This window comes from Cynocephalus volans, chromosome 3 (genome assembly GCF_027409185.1).
Source record: "Cynocephalus volans isolate mCynVol1 chromosome 3, mCynVol1.pri, whole genome shotgun sequence".
NCBI lineage: Eukaryota > Metazoa > Chordata > Mammalia > Dermoptera > Cynocephalidae > Cynocephalus > Cynocephalus volans.
In genome coordinates this window covers 61,356,615-61,374,773 of record NC_084462.1, presented here as the reverse complement: position 1 = coordinate 61,374,773, position 18,159 = coordinate 61,356,615, and the positions used below count along the sequence as shown (strand labels likewise).

The following is an 18,159-nucleotide window of genomic DNA, read 5'->3' as shown; positions in this document are numbered from 1 at the left end:
TAATAGATTATGCAGCTGTTTGGGCTTCAGCAGGGTATTGTTCCATATTCATGTCATTGCAATTATGTGAATTTTCAGGTTGTTACAAAGACTTCTCTTTGTATTCAAAATAATTTTGTTGCCATTGTGTTCTAATAAGAGTATTTTTTGAAGAAAAATGGTTGAAGATTTTGGACTTTGAAAACTAAGTTTAAATTGAAAATTATTTAATATGTAATCTTATTAAAAGCATATTTTAAGAAGAAACCACTCTAATTTTCTTTAGTTTTGAATTTATTTTTGTGAATCAATAAAAATTTTTGGTAGAGATAAAAATTATACTTTACTAAAGACATTCAGTGTTATTGAATTAGATAATATTGTCAGAGTAATGTTTGGGTCAAGCTACTAAAACATAAGCAGCTCTAATTAAAATATATTATAAACTTATATTGTAAAATATAGCAAACAGTAATATTATAAAGTGACAGTAGGTCTCTTTTGTTTAAAAATCAGAGTGCCTGTATAGTATATCTTTAAAATCTCTGTAGTAAAAATATCATTTAATGAAGCTTAGAATTTAAGAGGAATAGACCCTTGAGCTGCACCTTAAGATACCCATGTCACCTTGAATACTCAAGGAGGGTGCAAAAAAGTTTTCATTCTTTTTTTAAAAAACAACAATTAAAAAAAACTTCCTAAACTTTGTACCTGAACATGTCATTAGAACAAGTTGCCTTTTTCTTTTAGATCTCTGTTTGCAACGGATAAGCATTAGCCTTGGCAGAACACTCACACTACGTCAGACCTCTGAAATGTGGTAGTATGGAAATAATACTTCTGTCCAATTTTTTCTTCAGTTTTAAGTAGAAATATCAATCTTTGATGTCACTTAAAATTTTACTCTATTGTGATATTGAGAACATAAATGTCAGTCAATTTCATAGATAGCTTAGAAATGAATCTTTTGCACTCAGGATTTTAGTGCTGTATATTTTCACTTACGTTATGTTCTCTTTACAACTTAGAGAAAACATGGTTTTGTTCCTCTTAGCAAAAGTTTTGTAATGGATTTTCTGTTTCCATTTTAAAATTTTCAAATAAAATGTGAACTCTTGTTTTTAAAAATCTACCTTTTTGAAGCATAACTTCACCTTCATGGCTCTGTAAAAATAGCAAATGGTTTAGGTTAAAAGCATTGTATTTTAAACAATTGATCCCTGAACTTTGAATTATAGCTTCTCCTGTGAGATTTTCATTGATGTTACTTAGTTTATTTGTTTTTTACCTAGGCAAAAGAGTAAGCAAATAGTATGTGATGGGCAAACTGAAACATTACCTACTGTTTCTTTAAGAAACCAGCTTATCCAGGGGGTTTTAGTGTGTTTAACCTAACCTGCTAGCAAGGAAAAGTTCTTTAAAATAATGGATATTAGCCGTATCCAATCACAATTATCAGTTTCACTAACAGGGAGGAGATTTTACTCTTCAGCCACTAGAATTGGAGAAGGTGGAGCTTGGTGTTCAGGTTTGGTTGCTTTGGAGTACAGCTTCAAGTGAAGTTAATCTGAGGTGAAGCAAACAGAAAATTGTGGAGGTTTTGTTGGTAGGATTTTTGTTCTAATCTTTTAATGATCCTTTATTTTATACTTTTGCTCCTTTATGCTTCTGGGCGTGTTAGGTTTTGTCACTGTTTCTATTTTCTGATGCAAACTGAATATTAGATTTAAGCAGGGAAGCAGAACAAAAGGGCTGTTTGGACAGGAAATAGGTGTTCAGAGAATCAAACTTGACTTTTTTTAATCATTATTTTTAGTTCAGAATTTGAGTGTCATTAAAAAATCTTTAAATTAAAATTATCTCCAATCACAGGCTTTTCTCTTGGATTGGATGTTTGAGCAGTCATTTGTCAGTTTTTATAAATGACATGTTGAGGAGGTCTATTTGATATGTCATTTACCTTAAACTTAATATGTTAAGTTGCTAAAAGACAGATAAATGTGGTAGGCTTAAATTTGTTTTTTTTAAATAATTGAAATCCCAACTGTTTAATTTTCTTTTTTACCCCTAGCGCACAAACCCCCTTTTTGACTTCAGTATATTTTATATTTATAATATGTTGGCATTTTTAATGTGCTCATAGTTTTGGCTTTGTTTTTTGAAAGGACATTGATTTGTCTTATATACAACAAAGTAAAACTGCTTTTTCTTGCTTCATTCAAACTCTTCTTTCAAAGGTGGAGATAAGTAATTAACACTGCTTTGAAACAGGAAATGAGTGGATTTATATTTTTAAAAGCTATAGATAGATAGGCTACCAAAACTTTTTTTTTAAAAGTATCTATGAATCTATTAATGTTTCTTATGAAATAATTGCATTGTTTCAGTACCAGAATTTTTAAGATTGTTTTCTTTATATTGTTGCTCTTTGCTCTCATAGAAATTAAGATATAAAAGTTCATTTCAGTAATCGATACAAATACAGCTAAGCATTTTCAGCTGGTGTATTTGTATTTGCTATGCTACTTGTTCCAGATCATGCAGGAGTTTTTAAATTAATGTCTTCTATATCTATTGCTTAAACAATATTATAACAATAAAATCAAGAAAAGTCAACTATATATACTCAAAAGAAGATCATTGTTATGGTGGTCTCGATCTTTTCCTCTTTCCTTCTGGATCTTATATTTTTGCATTTTTCCAATGATTGTAAGCAAATGCAGTTTTGTATTTTTTTCCACTAAATTGTATTATATGTTAAAATGGTTTTAATCCTGATAGCTATATAATTCTCTTAAGTTGATGTTATCTTAATTAATCAAGTCTTTTGCTTGTTCTACTTTTTTAGGTTGTTCCTAGTTTTTCCCCATTTTAAATGGGACTACATTGAACACACTTCCATGTGTACCTATAAAATATTTTCCTATTTTAAAATGATTTATTTCCTTTGGAAAAGTTCCCTGGAGTAGGCTTATCTAGATCAAAGAATACGAACACGTCACTGGCCAAATTGCTTTTCAAAAAGGTTATACCAATTTGTAGTGCCACCATCAGGATGTGCTTCAAAATTTTTCTAATGGGTAGCCCCTTAGATATTCTATTAAAGTGTGCCTCTGGACTCTCTGACTTGTTGATTAGTTTTGCCTAAACTAATAGCCTATTTTAAATTCCATTTTCCAAAATGTAGATGGATCTAAATTCATTTTCTGGACATGAAAATCAGCTGAAGGAAATTGGAAAAATTTTTACCCACTTAAGTGAGCAATTACATCTTTGTTGGGTATTTTCTTTATTGTATGTATTGCTATCAGTAAGTACAGGGCTTAATATTTTACACTGGCTTTGTTGTTCTCAGGCCAGCTTTCCTTAGTATGTGCTTCTGGTGAGCACATCCAGAAGAAATATTTTCTTCTAAGAAAATATATCAGAAACGTTTGAGGGAGGGAACTGGAGTAGTGCCAGTTAGCATTACTTGACCTGTGTCTGAACACAAGTAAATAGCCTTTGTCACTATTAGTACATTTCTGAATTTTGAGTTTTTTTTAAATATAGTTTAGAAATGGAGAATTTGTTATTTGTGTATATAATTGTAGGTTTTAAAAAGGGTATGTCAGGGCCGGCCCGTGGCTCACTCAAGAGAGTGTGGCGCTAGTAGTGCTGAGGCTGCGGGTTCGGATCCTATATAGGAATGGCCAGTGCGCTCACTGGCTGAGCATGGTGCGGGCGACACCAAGCCAAGGATTACAATCCCCTACTGGTCACACACAAACACACACAGAAAAAGGGTATGTCAGCACCCTTCCACTGTTTCATAGGTTTTCAGTTAAAGGTAAGAAAATAACTGTATATACACGTAGTGATGCCAGACATATGTTGTTGCTTTTTGTCTTTAAAAGCATTCTTTGGCAATGACTGCTGATTTATGTATACTCTTACAAGTTAGTCTGTTAAATAGAATAGGATGTAACTGCTTGGGTTATGAACTAGTTGACCTAATCTTCTAAAATAAACTTAAAAGGTTGTTTTAAAGCAAAATTCAAGATAATTAAAAATACTAATTTATAAGTAGAGGGCAGTTATAAGCCATGGGCTAAGCTGTAACTCATTGATGCAACCAGAAGTTGAGGAGGTATGATCTTGAATTAAATAGTTCATTTTGCAATTTAAATAATTTAACTTATTTTCTGTAAGCTTTTATTTCAACTTACTGGTAACTCTAACTTTCAGAGCTAACGTTGGTATGTTTGTCACCGTCACTGTGTTTGTTTCGGGGGAAAGTTTTGGGTTTTTTTTTGACTGGTAAGGGGATCGCAACCCTCAGCACGATGTGGTCTGCACCACGCTCAGTCAGTGAACGCACGGGCCATCCCTATATAGGATCTGAACCGGCAGCCTCGGTGCTACCAACGCCACACTCTCCCGAGTGAGCCACAGGCCGACCCTTGGGGTGCTTTTAATGTTTATTTTGTTTGTTAGGGTTGAAGATTTTTCCAGACACTTCAGTTTTCTTAATATTTAGAATAGAAGAGTTAAAAACTTAAAATTTTCCATATTTATATCACAAATATTTTTCTTGTTCCTAATTTGAGAAAATGTATTTGATTTTTTTCTTAATAAAATTTAATCTTATTGCCACTAGGTAAATATATTATTGTGAAAATTATGTTTCACTATAATTTTAGTGAAAATCATTTCAGGTTTGTCTGTTGATGACATTTTTTGGGTACCCAAAGTAAAGATTTACCTACTCTTGTACTCTGGGGAACACGAGAACTTTGAGAAACTGTGGTCTCTAATGGTTTCTCTACTTTATTATACTTGTTTCTGGTAGGCAGAAGTAGGAAGAATCTTCAATATATTGGCTTCCTGGGGAGAGTAGAAAACAGTTTTTTACAGGGAAAAAAAACTCAAATTGATCTGGGTACTGGGGAAAGATATGAATATGATAGCTGTGTTTTATTCTTTTAAAATGGAGAAAAAATGATACAGAAGGTATATTAAGTGCCTTAAAAGTCTCCATTGTTAGTTGCCATTCAAGGGGAATGTAGTTATTTTTTCTTCTAATAATATAAGGAAAAATTTTAATGTGCAATAGGTTGATAAAACTTGAAAGAACTTAGCACTAGTGGCATAGTATTTATAAGGTCTCTTTGTTCTGTATAATAGGGGAACTTAACAGTTTTGCAGCATTTCTCCTGTATGGCTTCTTTATGAAAATAGGTAAATGTTTTAGGAAGTAACTTTGTTGATGACTTAGGAAGTGCTTGTTTATGAACTGATGTGTCTGTGAACCTATTTGAATTTGGTTTTCTGTGTTATTAGAAAAAATGAACTTGAAACAATTGTTTGGTTAGTAGTGTTTTGGTAGAAGAGAGCAGATCCATATATCCCTCTTTGTACCTTTTTTTCCTTCCCATTATAAACACACACACACACACACCCGTGGATTTTTTTGAGTACTTAATTTCTCAGCAATATTTAGAAATATTGCATACTTTGCCTTCTTGAAACTCTTCCCATGAATATTATGGATACTGCCTGTACTTCCTCCTATTTGTGATCTCTGTGTCCTTTGCAAATTTTCCCTCTTTACAACCATCAAGTAATGGAGTTTCATAGGATTCTGATCTTAACATTCTTCTCACTCTATACTTCCCCTTGGGTCATCTCCAGTTCCACATCTTTAATTATCATCCTATCATCGTATATATGTTAATGGTTCCAAGATCTTAAGTCTAGATTTTTTTTTTTGGCGCTTAAGACCCATATTCATGTAGCTCACGAAATGGCTGCAGCAAATAGATGGTACTACCATTCAAGCCAGAACCTGGGTGTCATTCTGATTCTTTCTTCTCCTTCACCCCCAAGTAGACACAAAGTCCTATCAATTTTAAATTCCTAGTATCTCCCCATTTTGTTTTCCCCTACCTCCATAGCATAGGCCACACTATGGTTTCTCACTTAGATTATGGAAACAGCAGCCTAACTGATCTTAACTTCCAGTTTTGGCTCTGTATTATACATTCTTAACTATGCAGTTATGTCTTTTTCTGTGCTTAAAATTTGTTAGTGAATACTTGTTGCCCTATCATCTTTAACTTCCTAGGGTGAATAATACCAGCTAATTCTGTACTAAACATTCTCTCAGGTAGTTTCCAAACAACCTTAAGAGCTATGTATTGTTATCCTCATTTAACAAGTGAGACATTTAGAAAGGCTAATTACTTTCTCCTTCAGCTAAGGTTGCCTTAGCCAGTAAGTAGCTAGCACACTTTGAACTGAGGTTTGCCAGACCAAAGACCTTTCAAGGACTGAGCTTTGTGCCTTCCTAAACTAGCCCCTGCTTACTTCTCCAACCAATTTTCCCCACACTACTCCACTTCATCCTTAAACCAGCTATATGCAATTTCTCTTCCTATGCCATACTCAAAGCCTGTTGCCTAAGTCTAAATGTGCTTTAAAGAAAACAAATATTTTCAAAAAACCATTTCTGACAATTTTTTGAAACACTCTGAAAAAGATGACACTTTAGCATCCCCAGAATAAAAGAAGATAAGAGAAAGACATAGGAAAAGTAAAGGTAGTTTTCCATATGTGGTTAGTTTTGAATTTAAAAGCTGTTGAATTCCTCACATTTAATAAAAGCTTGAGACCAAGCTGAGTAAGAGGAAGATTAGGCAAAGTGTGAAAGCACTTTATCTAACTTATTTGAAATGCTAATGACCTCCTTGAAATAGCTATTAGTATGGACCTTGTGCTCATTTTGCATCCAGATGTATAAAGCGTCTACTACTTGTGAACAGAAGTCAGATAACCTACAGAGTAACTTACAGGTAGGGTAGAAAGGCTATATATATTCTTTTGCTTCAAAGATCACATCCACAAAAAGTTAAATACCGCTGCCAACATCACATAAAAAGAAAAGTGAGGTAAACTGAGGAATAGTTGATTTGGAGTCATTTTCATTTCAAATATTTTATTTCTTTTCTCTCTATCTTTCTCCACCATCCTCCCTACAACGTATTTTAAAGCAAAAAGACCTCCATTGGACCCCCCCCCCCAATAGCCTTTTCATCCATAGCTTTGAAAGCAACTTGGTGATAAAGGAAAAGGAACAAATGGATAGAACTTTTGAAATAAGTAAATATTACCAATATTTGTTTTTTGGAGGGATTGAGTTTTTAACTGTAGTTGAGAGTTAAAGATAATTATAAACTTAAAATCAAAATCCATGGGTTACCCATTATAAAAACAGGAGTGTTTGGGTATTTGTTTTGTTTTTTTACCATTTAAAGTTGTTTAGAGGCAGGAAGTGTCATACTACTTTCATAAGTTTTAGTGTGACACATTTTATTACCCACAATAATCTTTTGCTATTTTTAAAATAATAAAAATGCAAAATAACACTTTACTTAAAAGATTTTGAATATTATAATACATCTATATAATACTATAATATATAATTTTAAAAGAATGGTTTTATTTAGCTTTGATAAATACCACAACTATTTTAAACTTTTTAGATAGTTACTTGAAGTATATAATGCATCTTTTCTCTCAGTGAATACTAAATCTCAGTAGCATAGAACTTTATAAATATGTTTACTTTTAGGAGGAAAAAATCTTCTTGGCAGATTATTTAAAATGAAAACCTACACTGGAAAGGTTCCATTAATTGCCTAACTTGTTTCAGTAGAAAACTCTTACAGAGTTGTGTGCTTCAGAGCCTAGTCAGGTAATCGGAGTAGTTACCTGGTCAGGTGAGTTGAAAAGTGCTGTGAGACAGATGGTCCATTTCTGATGGAAGGTCACATACAGTTTGATGAAATTGGGGGATATGAATATTTCCTATTCAGTAAGTCAGTATTGTATATTACTAAGTACCAAATTGTGGTTTCTTATAAATGATTGCTGTATTTATACGGAAAAGATCACTGTAAGCTAAGATAATCAGACAATTAGAAAAAGTAAAATCTGGGACATGCCTTGAAGATTAGATTTGTTAGCTGTGTTTGAGACTGCCCTGGTGACAGTGGGCTTTCTTTCTTAATTTTGGATAGAGAGCAAAGCTTTAGTCTATTCACTTGAAAAGGGACAACCGTGGAAAATGGTAAAGTGGAGAGAGTAATAAAGAGAGATTCTAGATACTCCAACCAAAGTTTTATTGGTTTAGCAGATGGCATATAATTTTCCACTTGTCCAGGAAGCCCCAACTTCCTGGGATTCTTGAGGTGGGGAAGGTATAGGGAGGATTCTCAGGATGGAGTGACTGTGAGCAGTGTTGAACTACGAAAGTGTTTACACAGAGAAGTGGTGAAAACAGTGTTAGGAGTAATTTAATAATTGCAACTCATATACTGAACAGTGTATCAAACACATTAAATTTTTAAGTTCTCACAGCAATATCATGATTTGGGTATTACTATTGTCCTTATTTCACAGATGATAATACTAAGTCATAGAGATATTAGACAGCTTGACAAAGGTCAGACAGCTGGTTAAGTGGCAGAGCCTGGATTCAAATTGGTAAGTCTGACACCAGAGCATGATCTTGCCATTCAGGTTTGCTTGGAGAGGGAGAAAAATTCAAGGCAGGGAGAGACTGCCAGTTGTTTTTGATGCTACGTGGTAATCTGAGTAATTTTTCTGTGTAATGTTCATGAAATTTGGGTTTGTGATCTTAAGATCACTATCAAGTGACTCCCTGGGAAGGGTAGGAAAGATTGACAGAGGTGTATAGCAAGGATTATTCATTCTTATTTCAGTGAACATCAAATGGTAGAAATTGGTAGAGTTCCAGATCCCCAAGGATTTTATGAGGGTTGGACCATGCTCCCTCCCATCCCACACCCCCACTTTCCACTTCTGCTGAGTTTACATCTTCTGATTCTTTGATTTCCTATGAGCTCAAAATCAGAATTTCCTTTTAGAAATTTATTAATCGATCTATCTTCATCTCCCTGAATTTTCTTTTATAAAGACCCCTCTGAAGTGGATGTGGTATAGATAAAAATGGTAGTGGACTGATTACCTACTATGTACCATTGTACATAGTTTTTTTTTTTTTTTCTTTATTTTATATTTATTTATTTATTTTTTTAAAGATGACCAGTAAGAGGATCTTAACCCTTGACTTGGTGTTGTCAGCAACATGCTTTCCCAAGTGAGCGAACTGGCCATCTCTATATAGGGATCTGAACCCGTGGCCTTGGTGTTATCAACACCACACTCTCCCAAGTGAGCCACAGGTTGGCCCTGTACATAAGTTATTTTTAAACCTCCCAGCCCTGTGAGTTAGTGGTGGTACAATAACAAATATTACACAGATTTCTTAAGCACTTACTAGGTGCTGTGCTGGGAACTTATGATATCTTGGGAACGTGCAGAGAATTAAAATGTTAAGTGATACAAGGAAAAAGAGACCAGGTTTTAATAGGAGCAGAGTAGACTTTATAGAGGAAAAAGTGGCTGTGGTAAGATTTAGATAGTAAATAAAAGTCAGAGTGAGTGAAGGGCTGTGATAGGTAGGCCTTAATAGCTTGAGAGAATATCATGTGTGTGGAGATGTGTGTGGAGATTAAAAGCATGGAACCTTAGAGCTTTAAGGTCCATGAGAAAGAATGGCAGGAGAATGAGACTGGATGGGCAGGCAGAGCCAAACCTGTTCTCTTAGGGATGGAAAACCTTTGGATTGTTGATCTAGGGAGTGGTATGATACTGTATTTGCTTTGAGTATCTTCTTTGGCAGTAAAGTGGTAGGGGTGGGAGTTCAAGGTTGCACAGCTAGTAACAAACAGAGCTCAAATTTAAATCCCGGCCTTGACAGTATTACAGTACTTAGCTTCTTTTTAAGTCTATTTGAACCTAGACCATTTTAAGATACCTATAGTGTTCAGGCCCATTGGTCAGGAACATAGACAAGGAAAGTGAGTTCAGCACACACACAGTTAGTTACCAGAAATCAGTTCAGCGAGGCAAGAGATGAAGTGATGAGAGGTACTTTTAGTAACAAGAATGACTGGCCAAGAAGTGGGAGGAATGAAGTGTAATGACATAAAATGGTCAGATGAGAAATATCGACCTAATCTTAATTTCTAATTTACACTGGGGGAGGGGGGACAGAATGACTGAGGTGTTAAGCCAAGTTGCAAGGAGAATCATATAGTTCCCTTGAAAGAAATTACTAAGTCAAGCAAAGCTGTTTTCTGGAACAAGTTATTGAGCTATGTTGAATTTTGAGGTTTAGGATTTTCTCTTCAAATCATTGAAGATTTCTCCTTGTACTACCTTTCAGATCTGGCTCTGTATTAGACTCTGAGGATACAGAGATAAATAAGACGTGCTGTCCCAGCACCTGAGGACCAGGTCAGTATCAGCTTGCACCATCAAGCTTCAAAATACCTCCTAAGCTGCAGCCTAAACCTGGTTAAGAATTTTTGAAGTCAGTTTATTCCTACCATGCCCCCTTGGTTCCCATACCAAAGGCAGTTTACTCCTTGTCCCCCTTTTGCTCTATAGCTCTTTTCTTAGTAAATGAGATACTTAACTCTTCACAGAATATTCTTTTGTCTCCTACTTTGCTTTGTCACCTGCAGAAGCTTTCCTCTTCCCTGTGGTACTCTCAAGTGGTGGCTGCTGATTCTTCCATACTCTACACCAAGAGGTTAAAAAGGGAGTGAGGTCTGTTTCTAGCTCTGTCTTCAAGCCATTACTCTTCCAGGCAAAACCCCTGTGATCTTTCTATCAAGGCTATTTCTCTTGTTCATTATCTCTTTATCTTCCCTACATCATTCTCTCACATTCATTGAGGATTTTCACACCTGGCTTAAGTTCTTCATTCAGAGCCTTCCAAGTGACTTTTCACTTCTGTGAATGCTGGAATTTTGGTCTGTTTTATTTATTGCTATATTTTCAGATTCTAGAATGGTGGCAAGTGCTTAATTGAATGCATTTAAACTTCAAAGTAAATTAATTTTTTAAAACTACTATGATATCTGTCTCCACAGAGCTTTCGAAACCCACTCCCAAGATCAAGGCTTGGACCTTATCATTGCTTGAAACAATTCTTTTTTTCTGATTATAGAATTATAATACATGTCATATATTGAAAATTTAGAAAATGGGTGGGCAAAAGCACAAAACACTCATAATGTAGCTACCTAGAGATAAAAATGGATAAAAATGCCTACATATCTTTCTAGCCCTTTTCTTATGCCCGTACATACATATTTTCAATTTTTTAAATGGACGATCATAGCGTTCATACTGCTTTAACAATCCAGGTGTGTTTTGTGTGTGTTTAACTTAACTGCAGTTTATTGTGAAGTCTTTACGTATAATTAACTGTTCTTTATTCACTCAAAACATATGAGTACCTGCTATGTGGCAGGTAGTCTGCCAATTGCTGAAGATAAAACATAAAAGGAAACAGTCCTGCACTAAGAATGCTTACATAAAATCTAGTAAGTGATGACATTATTGTTATTGGCTACAACAGTGTTCTGTTGAATGAAGTATCGTAGTTGGTTTAACCCAGTTCCTATTCTTTTTACTTTGGAGCTAACTTTTTTACTGTTAGAAATAGTGCCACCATCATTATGTTCTTAAGATAAATTCATAGAATTGGAATTTTGGGTCAAAGTGTATGAGGAAAAATAGCAGTAAAAGGTAATATAAATCCGTACACAAACTTTTGGAAATACACTTTATGCATTTTTAACTTAATTCTGGAGAAATGTTGTATTACTTTATACTGTCACCAGGAGGATATGAAAAAGTAGTTTATCTGCACCTATACCAGTAGTAGATATGTTAATTTTTTTTTGGTAATTGCCAATTTGGTAGGTAAAGATTTTTTTCTTTTTTTCTTGGTTGCTGCACAGTAGTTTATTCTTTTTAATGTTGTGCAGAGTTTACAAAATTAAAAAATATATAGTATATATATCATATAATGAAAATTTTTCTTATAATGAGTTATAATTTACATACATCAAATTAATACATTTCATAAATGTTTAGTTCAATAATTTTTAGTAAATTTACAAAGTTGTGCAATTACTACCTCAATTTAGTTTTAGAACATTTCTCTCAACCAAAATATCCCTTGAGCCCATTTTTAAACAGTCCCCGTTCTTATCCCCCAGTCCTGGGTAACCAGTAATCTGCTCTCTGTCTCTATTGATATGGTCTTTCTTGGCATTTGACATAAATGGAATTATAAAATGTGTTTTTATAATGTTTTGAGGTACATTTATGTTGTAACATCTATCATTAGTTCAGTTCTTTTTTTCTTTTATTTTTTATTGTAATAAAATATAAGATAAAGTTTACCATTTAAACCATTTTTAAGTAGACAGTTCAATGGCATTAAGTACATTCATGGTATTGTTCACCATCACGCCTTCTAGCTCCAGAATTTTTATTTGTATTTTTTCTTTATTAAATTTTATTTATTAGGCTCCAGAACTTTTTAAATCATCTCTTACTGAAACTTTGTACCCCTTAAACAATAACTCCCCATTTCATCCTCCCCCTGGATCCTACTGAACAACATTCTGCTTTATGTCTCTGAGTTTGACTATTCTAGGTACTTCATGTAAGTGGAATCATACAATATTTTTCCTTTGTGTCTGGCTTATTTCATTTAGCATAATTTCTTCAAGGTTCATTCATGTTTTGTAGCAAATACCAGAATTTCATTCCTTTTAAAGGTTGAATAATTTTCTATAGTATATTTATATATGACATTTTATTTATTCATTCATCCATCTGTGGACCCTTGGGATGTGTTCACTTTTTGGCTATTGTGAATAATGCTGCTATGAGCATTTGTATATAAGTCTGTGTGGCACATGTTTTTGTTTCTCTTGGGTAGAAACCTAGGAGTGGAATTGCTGGGTCATATGATAATTAATTGCATGCTTAACTTCATAAGAAACAGCCAAACTGTTTTCCTAAGTGCCTGGTAGCTTCTTCATTCCTACCAGTAATGAACTGAAGATTCTGGGTTTTTTTACGCTCACCAACACTTGGTGTGGTCAGTCTTTTTGATTTTAATGATTCTAGTGGATGTAGAGGGATATCTCATTGTGGGGTTAATTTGCGTTTACCAATGACTAATAACAACTCTAATATTGAATGTTAATATCCTACTTTTCTGGCTGTAGCCTCCTGCCATTCCAATTCTCATTCTCCTTTTCCCCACCAAATTTAGTCTTAAACTTTATCAAGACCTGCTGTCTCAAGATCTCTTGTTCCGTTCTTTGCTCTAGCTCCAGTTCCCTCTTCAATCATTTTTCTTCCGAGTATCCTTAGCTTTTAATCTTTGACCAGTTCTGTCATTTACTTGCTTCTTTTTTGTAACTTTATTTTCATTTAATTTCAAACTTTAACATAGAAGGTGCATGAACAGTACAATGAGCTCTCATATTTCCCCTTTTGCTAGATTCACAATTGTTATACTCTGTCCCATTTGCTTTATCATATTCTCACTTCCTGCGTGTGTGTGCGTGCATGTGAATACTATATACTTACTCATATATATGCATATTAATTTTTTGTGAATCATTTGAGAGTAAGATGGAGACTTACTCTTTTACCTCTAAGTACTTCAGTGTGTATATCCTTAGAACAAGAATATTCTCTTATGTAGTGAGATGAAGTTAGCAAAATCAGAGATTTAACACTTAGGCAGTATAGTAGTAGTATTTAATCTACTGTCTACATTCAGTTTTGTCAGTTATGCCAACAGTATCCTTTATAGACTTTAAACTTTACTACAAACTTTTTAATTTACAACTTGAGCTTGGACTTGGCCATCCTTTTTGGTCACATACCTCTCCCATTCTTCTGTGTGGCTATTTTAAGCCTTCTCCATTTTTTCAAGACTTTGACCTCATTCTTGCCTGTTACTTCATAATTATCATTGAGATTATCATATGAACTTTCTCCATTTCCTGCCCCTCTCTTCCTTAACTTATAAATAACCATATCTTCATTTTCCCCATTTTCTTTGTGCAAGATATATTCTTCTTCCTGGGTAAATTCTCCTTGCATGTGCTGTAGATCAGTGCTGTCTAATATGGTAGCCATTAGTGGCTATTTAAATTTAAATTAATTAAAATAAAGTGAAATTAAAAATTAAGCTCCTTGTTGCACTAGCTCCATTTCAAGTGCTTAGTAGCTACCGGCCAGTGAGTGGCTAGTGGCTACTGTATTGGACAGTGCATTTCTGGAATCCTTTCCTTCCCAACATTAGAAGGATTTTTCTTTACTGCTTCTTATTCATAGAGCCCCACCATGATCTTGCCCTTGCTCATCTGTGTATCTTCATATGTCAACACTTCTTCACATATACCTTATGCTTCAGTCACAACAAACTACATACATTTTCTCCAAATATCCTATTTCATGCCTTTTTTCACTTTTACATGCCTCTGCCTTGTGTGCTCTTCCCACATCTTCCTGAGACACCTACTCGGAATTGATCACCCCTGTTGTTATCTCACTAATCATACCAGATTATAATAATTTAATACATTTGCCTTTTGTACTGAAGTTGTTAGATCCTTAGAGGATAGAGACCATATATTATTTACCTTTGTGTTGTTGTGACGTAGCATTCAAATATATGTTGAATTGAAGTGAAGAGGTAGTCTCTACCCTCTGGCAGCTTACCGTGGGCTGATGATCATCTCTGTAGACCCCCATGCCTATGAAAGTGGAATAGCTTTCCCTGTAACACTGCCTGAGCTCTGCTTTCTACCCAGTCCCTGTTAGCCTAGTTTGAGTCCTGGACCTTGACTTTTGTCTGGATTTTTGCACTATGTTTTCATTATTTTTCTAATCGTCTAAAATCCAGCCTAACTCTCCCGCCTCCTAGATATTTATACTTTGGAGTATCAATCTACTTGTGGTTCTGTGAGCACACTATGTGTAATCATGGTATCATGTTTTATTTAGTATGGAATGTCTTTTATCTTCATTCAAAATATTAATCAGGCAACATCCACCAGAAGCAAAACAGTCCTCCTTTCCCTGTAGAAAGCTAATCACTCTATTCTATAACTTCTTTTGCTTGTTTATGTTTGTGTTGTTTCATATTGTATTGTGACTTGTTAACTTGTCTGTCTTTCTGAGAATAGTGACCATTCCTTATTCAAGTCATACTGCTCAGGAACTTTACATAGTTATTAAGTGGTAAAACAAGAATTTGAGCCCAGGTGCATTTTTTGTTTTTTTGTTTTGTTTTGTTTTCCAGTAATCTGGCCCATACTTAGTGCTCAGGAAATGCCTCTTGAGTTGATCAGTGACCACAATTCATCTGTCAGAATCTACAACTCATTTCTTCTTGGGGTTTTAGCATGTTTAGGTGTTTGGGTTTTGGAGTCATACTCTCTAGGTTCAAATCTTTGATTTACCACTTACAAGCTGTTTGACCTAAGCAAGTTATACAATCTCTCTAAGCCTCAGTTTCCTCATCTCTGAATAGTTTCTACCTCTAAGGGATATTGTGAAGATTAGAGGAGACAGTGCTGATAAAGCATTTATCATGGGACCTCTTAATTATGTTCTTATCTTGTCCTGCTACTCTGACTTAGCTGATAGCTTGTCTTAGTTTATCTTGGTCTCCACTGTCATCCCATGATCTTTTTACTGGCAGAGCCAGTGAGACACCTAAGTGAATTTCTAGTAGGCAGTTAGCAAAAAGAGCCCCTGGAAAAAGGTCGGAGCTGGAGTCACAGTTGAGAGACATTTGCTCAGAGCTGCTAGTTAGAACTTTGAAACCTGAGCTGATGTACATAAAAAGACAAATAGTAGGTGATGGGATTTTGAAATAAAGTTTCAGGAGCCATACATCTTTGAGCAACCTAGTTTTCAAATATTTTTTATTGGCCTTCTAAACTTCTGGAATATTTTAGAAGTATCAGCTTTTTACCATACATAAAATACAGGGTCACACACTTGGAAGCAGCACAGAAATTTTAAGTGCCCCTTTGCTGCAACCCAACAAAGATTTATGTTTTTCCACTAAAATATTCTGTCTTGCTGTTAGATCACACACCATTAATGTTAACAGCTGATAACATTTTTGAATTTAAACTTTTGCTCCCTAATAATGCAAAAACCTTATTTCTCATATTAATAAATCATTTGCTATGATTATTCACTTGACACATTGGAATAGAAGCTCTTTTATATTTTTAGTACCTTAACTCTTAAAATAATTTAGAGTGTTTGTTAGTAGGGAGAAAATATTCTGGCTTGCTGGTTGTGACCATTTGATTCAAGTTTATATTACGTCTTAAAATTAAAATACATATATGAATAACTTTAAAAAGACAAACATATTTCTTACTAACCAAAACTCCTGGATGTTAAATGAATCTGACTGCCAGTCTTTTAGCAAAGGGAAAAGGAAGGAGAATGAGTGTTGATTGATAGGAAGAGGTAGAATTATTTTGTACTGCAGGTAAAATATTTTGTATATTGCCTGTCATTTTTTAGACCTAGCTCCTTAAATAGTTAGAATAAAAAAGATGAAAAGATATTAAGTAATGTTCAAAGTACATAGGGTGTAGGTAGCAAGAAACCCCAGGGTTTCTGTAAGGTGTTAGCCACAGCTGAGCATTTTTAAAAGATCATAATCTCAAGAGGTCTAATTATTTCATAATTTACATTTGCCTAATCAAAATGTGTATTCTTAATGGGCATTCAATCTTTTAGATGAAAGTCTTTTTGCATGATAGTTGGTTTTAAAGTTTAGAAAGAGAAAAAACAGGAAAATAAATTGATTTAATCATAGAAATTCCTGTTATCTGCAAAATGTGAACATCTTGGAATAATATAAACATAGATATTGGAACTTTGTTCTGTGAAGTCATACATTTTGTTCATATGTTGCATATGTATGCTTTTATGAAAAAAAAAACAAGCAAAAACTCTCAGTTCTCTGAGAGATCCTCTTGGTGAAGAAGGACTTGTTTGGTCTCTTCTGTAAGTATGGGAGAGTAGCACTTGGCAGTATTCTCATGTGGATCGGGTTTTCACCCTCTGGAAATAACTGAGGCAGAGTGAAGCCAGGGATTTTTTTCTCTCAAAAATAGTTTTTCTTTTTGTTTTTTGATTTTTTTTTCCTAACTGCCACAGCTTTTCCATTTTACCTTAGCTGTAGTACCAAAACTGGAGTGAGGCCAATGAGAACTGGCTTTGTCACTTAGATTATGTGGCAGACATTTTCTGTAAATTGAATGCAATAAATGGGTGTCTCTAAGATTTTGAGAAGTATTTATTGCATACATTAAATGTGACATGCTGAAAATTGTAACTCCTGAAACTTCTGATAATCTTGAAAAGTATGTCAAGTGCCTAGTACAGTGCTTGCCACAGAGATTTTCAGAAATACATAATGGTTTCCATTCTTCTGTCTGTTTTTCCCAAGTAAATACCTATCTGTTTTCTCCCCTCCCGGGTGATTGATTTCTTGGTCTTATTATTTGTAGATTTCTTCTTAGGTAACTCATTGCAGTTTCCTAGAAGTCTATGTCCATGCTCTGTTTTGTCTGACAAACTTCTGTTTGCTGTATGAACCCTTTCATGGGGGAGGAGTAGGGTTGGTGAATTGAGGGGAGATGTAAATTTTCTTTATACAAACTTTAATTTTTCTGACAACTTACAGTTTCTGTAGGGGAAATGGCTAGTGCTATAATGTTACCTTTCTCTTCATCCAGTTGAACCGATTTGGCTTTTCTTCCCTTTACTAAGTCATTTGTCATCTTTTCACTAACTTACATGGTTGTAAATATATTGTGGTTCAGGGTTGCAATTATGTCATATTTCATTGTAGATAGAGTTTGTGTTCTTATTTCTTTTTTTCCTTGTTACTGCGTGAGTTTTGAGAGAAACTATTTTACTCTGCAGTCTTAAAATTAGATGGCCCTATCTACTTTAACCTCCACCTCCTCAAAATTTTACTTACTATTTTTTGCCTCAAGATCTGAGTAGCAAACGTCTGTGTCAGTACTCCCTTTATTTTAGTTATTATGCTTACTAAATGGTGAAAAAGAGAAACCACTTGGTCCCTACCAGCTACTTACTATATTAATTAGTACTGAACACGTTTTGTTATGTCTAGTCAACAAGAAGCATTTGCTAAAATGCCAGATAGTGGTTCTCCGAAGT

General features: G+C 34.4%; 1 protein-coding gene across 5 annotated transcripts in view; it reads left to right on the top strand.

Moving 5' to 3' along the window:
* The window catches only part of ZFAND6 (zinc finger AN1-type containing 6), a 71,601-nt gene that overhangs the window by 10,848 nt on the left and 42,594 nt on the right, over nucleotides 1-18,159 (top strand). For 2 of the 5 annotated variants that reach the window (XM_063089895.1, XM_063089894.1), the window contains exon 2: nucleotides 10,274-10,344. The exons of the other annotated variants lie outside the window; for them this stretch is intronic. The gene's annotated coding sequence lies outside the window, so the exon portion shown is untranslated. The remainder of the gene's footprint in view (nucleotides 1-10,273; nucleotides 10,345-18,159) is intronic. 5 annotated transcript variants of the gene reach the window in all.